The 10524-nt window shown below is 29.3% G+C and overlaps 1 protein-coding gene across 1 annotated transcript in view; it reads right to left on the minus strand.

The window, feature by feature from the left end:
* The window catches only part of LOC107455053 (chaoptin), a gene marked incomplete at its 3' end in the record, with an annotated part of 272614 nt that overhangs the window by 16883 nt on the left and 245207 nt on the right, over positions 1–10524 (minus strand). The window contains 1 exon segment of the mRNA XM_071186716.1: positions 501–577.

Consider the following 10524-nt stretch of genomic DNA (forward strand, 5'->3'; position numbering starts at 1 on the left):
TGAATCCCCAGGCAATACATTGAATGCGCATTACATCGTAATTTCTGATCCGATAACCTTATAAAGCAATAAATTGTTCTCCCGGTCAAATGACCGGTTGTGGCAGAAATAGGTATACGACAAGTATTATTCGAAACAAACAAAATAATAGAATATGAACTGTATGTAATTGTTAGAAAAAGTCATGAAAGTCAAATGTGCAAAAACGATAAGATGATAAGCTCATTTTCAATGCAAAAGTTCTTAAACGCTCATTTGACCGGTTATGTTTAGTGTTAACGTTGGTATGTTTAGTGTTAAATGTCTACAACTCTATGATTTATTTTGAAAAAAGCGTTGAAGTTGTCAGGTCTGCAAAAAGTCGTGTAAAAAGTAATTTGAAAAGCAACCCAGGGAATGCCAATCAATAACAAGCATATTAATTATCAAGTTTGTAACAATTATATTAATTAATAATCGGTAATATTTTTTTGATTGTGTCGAATAAAAAAATAACGTACTTTTTTCTCATGTCTCTATTAAAGGGTGTTGACTTGACGTTCCTCTTTTAAGAGCATTTATGAAGAGCTGCATAAATCTGAAAGGGAAAAAAAATTTTATTAATACAAAAAAATTAAATTTAAATAATTGAAATTACTAAAGTTAAAAGGCACGGGTTCTGAAAAGTAAGGAGTAACAAGTAAAAAAAGACATAAAGTATGAATACCACCAGATCAAATCATCAGAAACAGCAAAGTTTAGTAGTTAGCATAGGCAAGAAAGAAATCTTAATAGCCAAGAAAGATTGGTTATTATTATTATGAGTATGAAAGATAGTTTTTTTTTTAATTCTACGCATGCACCGAAAAATTTTTAAAGCTTTGTCATAATTTGTTGTGAATCGTATTTGTTAACTAATAAAAAGTTTGATTTGAATATCTTAGAAAATTGCTTAAAACTCTTTTTAATTTTCAAGTATTTTTTGTATTTTTCAAAAAAAAGCTTAATGATGAGGGGTTTTTAACAAATTTTATTTTGTATTATAAGACAAAATTTAACAATAAATGATAATACCTTATAATCATATGGTAACTAAACTTTGATGGTATAAAGAAAGCATGCAAAAGAACACATACTTTCAGTGGGGCGGAGGGGTCATCCGTCACAATGCCAGTCTCAGTTTTAATAAAGCTTGTTTAATAGTCAAATATGATTCAATTCAAAATTATGAAGAAAAAAAATTTAATTTTGTGCACATTCACTGTATAAAATGTACTTTAATGCGCAATTTCTAACGAATTTAGTTTGCTCTAAAAATTTCGTTTGATTCCATAGTATATTTATGAAGTTACAGCAAAAAAAACCTAAGGTCCGAAAAAATTATTTAAAAAAAAAAAAAATTCGATATTTCCATAAATATTTACTCTAGGTTTAGGACACTTATTACAGTTATTAAAAATAACTGAAGTAATCGATATAAGTTACAAGCTCATTTGTAGATTTTCTGGCGTAGGGTGTCTAAAAAGACTTGTTTTCTTTCGTAATTTATTGTAGGTCACCAAACCTCTGAAAGCTTTAAATCTTATTGCTAACTATCAGAAAACGCATAAATTAAACATCTCTAAAGTTTAAAAAAAGTTTCTTGAGGAATTTTAAAAAGTCAAAAGCTCAGTGTCTTATGCATTATTGCAAGGTAGAGTGTAGTATATATCCATATCTATATATATGTATATTTATATATATCTATGTATATGTATATATAAAAAATTCCCATATTGTTTAACTTTTATATGTTGATAATTTTTTTTTTTTTTTGAAAGCTTAAGCTATTAAACTTAATTTCATGAAATAAATGACATTAAGGGTCGAAATATAGGTTGATAAATTTTGTTCATTAAGTTTTATTTTTAAAAAAAATATTTTGCAAAAATAATTTCTGAGAACTATGTCTGTGTGAACCTCAAAAATAAATCCTTAGATTCCTTTTTTTTTATGTAAAATGTATATGTACACATGTTAAATCTTCTAAGAATAATTAAATTAAACGAAAGAATTAATATTTTAAGAAACACCAAACAAAAAAGAGATTTTGTTAGAATATAGTTAAAATATTATAACTCTTAATTATAGTTCGAAATTTTTTTAAATTATTAAAACTAGTTTAATGGTTCTTTTAAAAAGAACAGGAAATCTTAAAATTTTTTTTTAATTTTCATGTTAAAAAAACTTTGTCAGATAGAAGAATAGATGTTAAATTATTCTTAAAACATTAAGAAAATAAAGGCTTATTTAGATAAAAATAAATAACTTTTATGAAATTCCAGCGTAAAATTTTTGACTTTGAATTTTCAACTATTAATTCATTCATTAAATAGATATGAAAGAAAATCGAAATGGATTTTCTGATGGGTAAAGCGTTAGTCATCTATGTACATACATATTTCTCTTACACGGCGACAAAAAAAAGCCTCATTACAATTCTCCGAATGGCAACGCTAGAAAATCGACCCATGATTGCCGCTAAAAATGTCACATGCCAAATCTAGCTGAGATGGCTCAACATATAGAGCTTTTAAAAACGGAAACTGAAATAACCAGAGAGCATAAGCTAGGCAAAAGTGAGTAGTCTTTGTCGATAGATCTCGATTTTAATATTGTCGAAAGCGCTTTTTTTCACGAATTTATATATTACGAATTTATTTAACGATTTTTGATTTATATCACGAATTTATTTGTTTTACTAGAATTTATTTGTTTATGCGGGTTTTTCCATTGCAATTCACTTATTTCAATTCTTAATAGACTTAATTATAGCCAAAATTTTAACCTTTTTAAAGAGATATCAGTTTTAGAAATTTTATCTTAAGATTTTATACTATAGCACATTTCTAATAGGTTTAACGAATTACATGTCATTTATTTGAATTCAAATTTATTTTAATGACTTAGTATTTACTAAAAAGATGTGATTTTATTTTTAAAAAAAGTTGTTATATGGATTTGAGTGATTGTTTTGAATTCTTAGAAATTTGTGCATTTGCAATGTACCTAAGTTAGTAGCGAGCGAAGCGAGTATTCGGGAGTTGGCGAGCGTTAGCGAGCAGGGGTCGCACTCAATCGTTTATAAAATCGTTGCTCAATCGTTTATAAAATACATTTTATTCAACAACTCAAGTTCAAATACATTTTTCTTAAACTTGTAGTGAGATGACACTTGACGTTAATACAGTTTTTCAAACATTAATTCATTAAATTTTACAAGTTTTATTTGGGTTAAAATTTTTTAATTATTTAATAAAAAAGTAACTAAAATATTTTCTTTCCTGACCTAGTAGGAATTGACTTTAATATTTTTTTATATTACTTGTTTTAATCACAACGGTGCTACCACAAGGTCGTCCTCTTGACGGACAATGCCCAGTTCAAGATGCTGTTCACGGCCTACTCGAGATTTACGCGTTTGATCATCGGCAAAAGATATTGAACCGCTGGTATTTTGTTATTTGGGTATTTATACTGTAAGCTTGCATCATCTAGTTTATAACACCGAAAAAAATGTTTTTTTCTCGCCAAAATATCTTGGGGCTTTTTCCATCATAGCAATATATACAAATGTCATTGCAGCGTAGAGAAAAATCGCCAACAAAACCAATTGTTTGCGCCAATGGGATAGTAAAAAGAATTTTCCAAAATAGATCGAAAAAGCGACTAAAAATTTGATAGAGGCAATGACTTTGATTCAAGAGACGCAAATTTCCATCTTTCTCGTTATTTTCGCCCGAAAAAAAAATATTCGAAAAAAAAAAAAGTTCTTCCAACACAACGACAGATTTTATTCGAAGCTTTTTCTCCCCCACGGGCAGATTCAGTCGAAGAAAACATTCTTTGAAACAGATAAATACTATGTGGGGGGAAAAAATTGCAAACGATTTTGTGAATTGTAAAAGATGGTTTTTAAAAGTTCGTATAGAATGTTTTATTTAACTAGCTGAACACATTTGTTATGAACCGTTTTACAATGATTAATTTTTGGTGGAAATGGCATTAATATACTATTAAGAATTACTGTTAAAGAGATTCGTTAAATGATTTACTCTTAGATTTATGCAACAAAGTGATGATTGCAAAAGTTGTATTTCTAATGCCTCCGTCCATTTGGTAAGCAAAAATATAAAATGACAGCTCTGAACTCACCCAATTTGTTATAACACTATATGTTTAATTTTAAATGTTATTTCAAAAAAATGATTATTTAGAAAAATGATTGATGTTTACTTATAGATATTAACAGCATCATATGGGAAATATTTGGAGGTGAGAAGTGGAGGAAAAAGTGTTCTTTTTAGAACATATATTTTGAGTAGAATAATTTCAACTGTTTTATGCCAAGAGAGGGCAATTATTGCGAAACAATCATCGGAGTTGGTGAGCCTCAGCGAATAGGGGACTTAGCACCCGTGTAATATAGCAAAAAATATATTGCAATTTTCTTAGCTTTATTAATAGTCTTGGTATATGTCTTCCAGTTTTCTCCATGATTTCGTTGTTGTTGCTCAGTATTGTTTTATGGATAGCTTAATTCTTTTTTCATCCAGTGCGGCATTCAGTTGGCAAATAAATGAACAGTTTTCAGTCTAAGAATAACACATTATTACGTAATTAAGTAGGCAAGGTGGCCTGGTGTTGGCTGGGCGCTGGACTCACGTTCATGAGAACGGGAGTTCGAATCCAGCCGACTGGGCACTCCCCTTGTAGTAAATTGTGACTGGTGCACGTTAAATCTGTCGGTTTCACAAAGCTCTCCATGCTCCAAATTAAACCTCTGGGGGTAATGGATGGGTAGTTCTGTTTCAGGTCAAAATTACGATTTTAGGATGAATGAATGGATCCGCCCTGTAAACTGGTATGACGTATGGGTGTGGCAGATGTTGAATTCTTGATGTTAGATAGCGCCTCTGGAAGACATGAATAATCGTACCCCTTGCCTTAATGGCCTACAGCAACAAAATAGTTAAAATCTTATTTTATGATAGTCTTAAGCTGTGACGGCTCAGTGGATAGAACGTTCGCCTTCCAATCAGGTGAATCTGGTTCGAATCCCGGCGATGGCTGGTCGATACGTATTCCTCACCCGACTTGCGCCGACCACACTGCTGACGTGAAATATCCTCTGTGGTAGACGGAACAAGGGTTAGAGTTCCGTTGTCAGGCTAATCGTGGGAGGTTCTTGAGGTTTACCGCTCCATATAACACAAATGTGGGCTAGTTCCATTAAAAAGTCATCCAGGAAGGCAAATTTCTCCCCAATACTTCATCCAGGAGTTTCCTTGTCTTCTGGATTGGGTTCAAAATGACAAGGCTGCGGAGTTTAACATTAGTAGTCGTAAACCCGAAAATTGGGTACGCTGCCCGACGACGGGTATAGTCTTCTTTCTTAAAAAAATATTTACATTAATTTTACGCCAAATAAAATAAGCAAATGTTATTTAACAATCTTAAAAAAATAGTTATTCTAAAACATTTTTTAAGTGGAAGCTTAAGTATTTTCATCTGTAAGTATAAAAGATTTATATACAAACTATAATAATAGTTTAAATTATGAATGCTTATGCTTGAGACATATTTTTTAGGGGTGTTTGGCCGCATCGTCATGGAAATAAGGGAAAGTAAATAAAGAACTTAAAAAGTAAATTCTTTTTGGAAATAAGAATAAACCTAGTAATAGAATCTGTAGGAAAAATACTGTTTTTTTTTAACTATTCTAAATTGGTTATTATTAAAAATATAACGACAATAGTACAAATAAAAAAGAAATTTATTGCTAGGTAATTTTTAAAATTTACAAACAATTTTAATTGAAATATTGCTCGAACAATTTAACTAAAACAAAAACGGAATTATGTAATAAAAAAACAGCATTTTCGAAATTACAGAAAGAAAATACCGTTGCCAAACTCATTTCTATAAACAATTTAAAAAACTAATATTTATGATAAAAAATTATCTCCTTTAAGGTAAAAAAAAAAATTGTTTTGAATGGAAATTGCATTTTTAACTGTAAAACTTGTTTCCTCTCAAAAAAAGCACCACTACGCAAATTAAATTTCTCATTCTAAAATGTCTTTTGTAAGAAGCATTAGAACATTAAATAGAACGAAAAGAGATTGTTAAGAAGATGCACATTTTCGATTGTTTTTTCTTATTTTAAGTGGCCATAAATCACTCCTTAAATAGGGATGGTAATAACAATAAATATTTTGCATGATTATTGCCCTCGCAAATGTTAGATTTAAATAACGTTTTTAACTAACAATAAATATCATTTTCGGCAAAAATTTTGTTTAACCTGAACACTAAATAGAAATAATTAAGTGTTTAGTAACAGTGTAATAATTAGAATGGTTAATATTTATAGAGCAATTAAATTTAGTATTTCATAGTTGATAACTATTTTTAAAGGGGATTAGATTACTGCCGTATCCGCAGATTTTTTTTTCTTCCTTAGTATTGCAGTTAATTCAATGCTGTTTCAAGTTTCACATTTTTAAAATTTGATTAAATAATCGTATAAAAATGTGGAAAAATAAATATTTTGAACTGAATATCGTTAGTATGAATGACACTAATATATTTAGCATTAGAAAGACTGAAACTTAGTATATGCCTACATTGCCCAAAAACAGTCAAAATGACAGCATTGTGAAAGAATAACTTGAGTATTGGAAATTTGTTCAAATTTAATTTTTTATATTATTTACAGATATATAACAAGTTTTTAGTAAATATTAACAATAAAAAAATTATATGTTGTACGAAAAGTCACAAAATTCTAAGAAATTGCGTCATTACACATCATTGTTTTTCTAATTGAAATTAAAAAGCAATCAAAATAACTTCCTTGGGCGATTGTCATAGGAATTGTGTTAATAACTAATATGATATATTGAAAAATCTGATACAGTGATAAATTTAATAACACTAATATAATTTTTATTTTTTCTACGATCATCTAACTCAATGGCAATTAATGTTCAACTCCGAACTTTGTCATTTTGCACTTAAACCAAAAGATGAGGTAACATTTCTATCACACACTGGAATAAACTAGTCTTACAAGGGAAACTAGGGAAGTGTGACTCGCCAATTTTGAAATAAACTAGTGGGATGTATGCCTTATGAGGAATAATTTTAGGAGGCAACATTCGTTTCGGCCCATAGAAGGGCACATTCGTTTCGGCCCATCCTATGAGAGATAAATAATTCAATATATAGAAAAATCGGTATTTTATTACTTCAGTGCAGACTATTTAGTTATTGTAATTATCTCATACTCCAATTAATTTTGTGTTACTTTCACGTACTATATAATGCATATTTATTGTCAAAATTGATTTCGAAAATTTTATCTACCTCTAGTTTTTCAGAAAAACCTGTTAGGTTAATTTTAAAAAAAAAAANGAAATTTGTTCAAAATTAATTTTTTATATTTACATTTACATAACAAGTTATTAGTAAATATTAACAATAAAAAAAATTATATGTTATACAAAAAAGTCACAAAATTCTAAGAAACTGTGTCATTATATACATCATTGTTTTTCTAATTGAAATTAAAAAGGAGTCAAAATAACTTCCTTGGGCGATTACCCTAGGAATAGTGTTAATAACTAATATGATAAATTGAAAAATCTGATACAGTGATAAATTTAATACACTAATTTAATAACACTAATATAATTTTTATTTTTCCTACGATCATCTAACTCAATGGCAATTAATGTTCAACTCCGAACTTTGTCATTTTGCACTTAAACCAAAAGATGAGGTAACATTTGTATCACACATTGGAATAAACTAGTCTTAGTGAAGGAATGGAACTATCGTTACATAGAGAGGAAAACCACAGAAAAGCTCTAACAGTTAGCCCAACGGCAAGGATATTCTAACCAAGGGTCCGTTTACCACTGTGAATACTTTACGTATGCACTGGCCGGTGCATGTCCAAGCCTAATTGTTGGAATTCGAACCTGGGTCACCCAAAGAGGTCGCGTCCTATCCCCTGATCAACGGTGCCCAATACATACCCTCTAGGTTAATTCGCAATTTAGGTCTTCATATGTTTATTTGGATGATTTTTAAAAATAAAGTTTTTTTTTTTTTTTTTTGCACAATATCTGCCGGCGACTAATATCTGTGCGAAGAGAAGATGGAAATAAAAATATCAGAACTAGTTTGATATTCTGATATTACTAGCTAGATGGGGCTTATTTCTGGCAATCAGCACTGAAAACTTGTTTTCTCAAGAAAAAATAAACGTTGACGTTTTTAGTCTCACCTTCCACTGTAGTGACTCGATAATTTTTTTATTTTTTTTATTCTTTGCTCATTAAAATTTTGAAACCTTAATATGCATACTTTTTTGGACAAGGATATCAAAAGTATTGTACACAAAACACCTTATATTGTATACCAAAATTCTATCCAGATGAAATAAAACTTAAAAGTTGAATGGTTTAACAATAAAATACGCATCAAAATAATCACGTAATGCTAAATATTTTATTAAGATATTTTCTCTTTTTTTTCTGTTTTTAATAAATAAAAATGATTCTCAGCAAAGAATTATTAAAAAAAAAAACCTTTTCACGTTCATCTTGATTGAAGGAGCTAACCTTAAATATGCTCCTTACTTTGTGCAGAAGATATTTTAAGTCATTTACTATCCCTAAATAAAAATGCCTTTCTTTTTTAACGGATTGATATTTTTAATTCTCACAATATGGGGGAGGAAGCCGTGATGGCTCAGGGGGATTCGGGTTCGTATACCAACGTTGGCTGGTCGATACGAATTCCGCATCCGGTTCGCATTGACTACAGTGCTGACGTGAAATATCTTCAGTGGTTGACGGATCATGGGTTAGAGTCCCCTTGCGTCAATGGGTGGTTTTTGTGGTTTTTATCGCAATAAACCATTTTTTGTTTTTTCAGAATATTATTTTTAAGTATGCGACTTATAACACACCATCATTTAGAATTTGATGCAAAATAGTATCTTAAATTAGAAGCGATAAGTATCACTATAAGTTGAGGAATGGTTTATAAATATTTCCATTTATTCTTATGCCATTTATAAGCTATTACAATATCTTCTTACCATTTATATACTTATGCCTTAAGTTATCACAAAATAAAAAATTTTAACACATTATTTTTAAAAATATCGTTACTAACTAGAAAACAGAAGAGAAATAAAGTTTTTAATGGCTTGAAAGAAAATTTGGCCGTAAAAGTTCATTTGTATACTATATTCTCACACTATATAAATTTAAAATGACCTTTTTATTTTATAAAAATCTAAAACTTTAAAATGATAAAATAATTTGCAGTTTAGGAAATCGAATGAAAATTATAAACCATTTAAATTGATTCGAAGTATTCTTTTTTTTTCTTTCTATAAATACGAACAACTATTTCTAGAAGTATTTGAGCGAAGTTCTGATAGCGCGGGAAGAAAGAGAAACCAAAACAAAAGGTAATTCTGTAAGACAAAAGGAATTCTAAAAAAAAATCTTACAGTAATTAACAGAGTTTGTTACCAATTAACGTTCCATTTTTTCCATAGTTATCCCACCCGTATACAGATAAATTCTAAAGAATAACTAGGTTATCCATGCTACAAGAATAATGTTCTTTAAACGTGATGCCCGCACCTTTCGTTGTTGAATTCCGATACAATTTTAATTAAGTGAATAAATTTTGTTTAAAACCTGCTTCAATTCCTTTAAGAGAACTTTAAATCTGAATTATTTCTTTTTAGTAAAACCTGAATCGTTTAGTCCGTAAAAGAATATTTGATTAGTCACGCGTTATTTAGACTGGTCAATCCCACGTAATCATTTTATTCATTAACTATAAGGATTTAATAAGTATTCAATTTAATTAGTATTGTTGTTTCTTTCCTTCTTTGTTTTATTTACTTTGTATTTTTTTAAAACTCTAATATGCTTTTAACCTTTTAATTGTCCAGTTATTCTGACTTAGGTACATAAATTGTCATTTTTTTTATAGCAAACATCAAATTTTTTGTACAGTATAAAATATACTATAGTTAAAAATTGATATTTTGAATGACATGCATAAAAATTATAAGGTTTTGTAGACACTGCATATAATTTGACTTTTTATTTAGACAGCATTGTTTAGTTGAATTTTGATTTGATTTTTTAGGTTTAAGAACATAATGTAATATCTTCTCGCATGTAATATCTTCTGAAAAAAGTCCAATGTCATGTGGGTGGGAAGTAACACTTTGAGGGCCACTTTCACATTCTTCAGATTTTGATGTGCTAGAAACGTTTTCTTCAACGGAAGTGTCACGTTTCTGTTCAACAGAAAAACTTACATTGGTACTAGATGCTGTCACCTCACTAATTTCAGGTCGTGATTTTTTTTCTCAAAATGATTAAAAATTGTTAAATTCTTGCGTTTTGACATCCTAAAGATCCAAGAACAGCAAAGATATATATATAGAGAAAGTCGATTGAG

This window comes from Parasteatoda tepidariorum, chromosome 1, assembly GCF_043381705.1.
Source record: "Parasteatoda tepidariorum isolate YZ-2023 chromosome 1, CAS_Ptep_4.0, whole genome shotgun sequence".
NCBI lineage: Eukaryota > Metazoa > Arthropoda > Arachnida > Araneae > Theridiidae > Parasteatoda > Parasteatoda tepidariorum.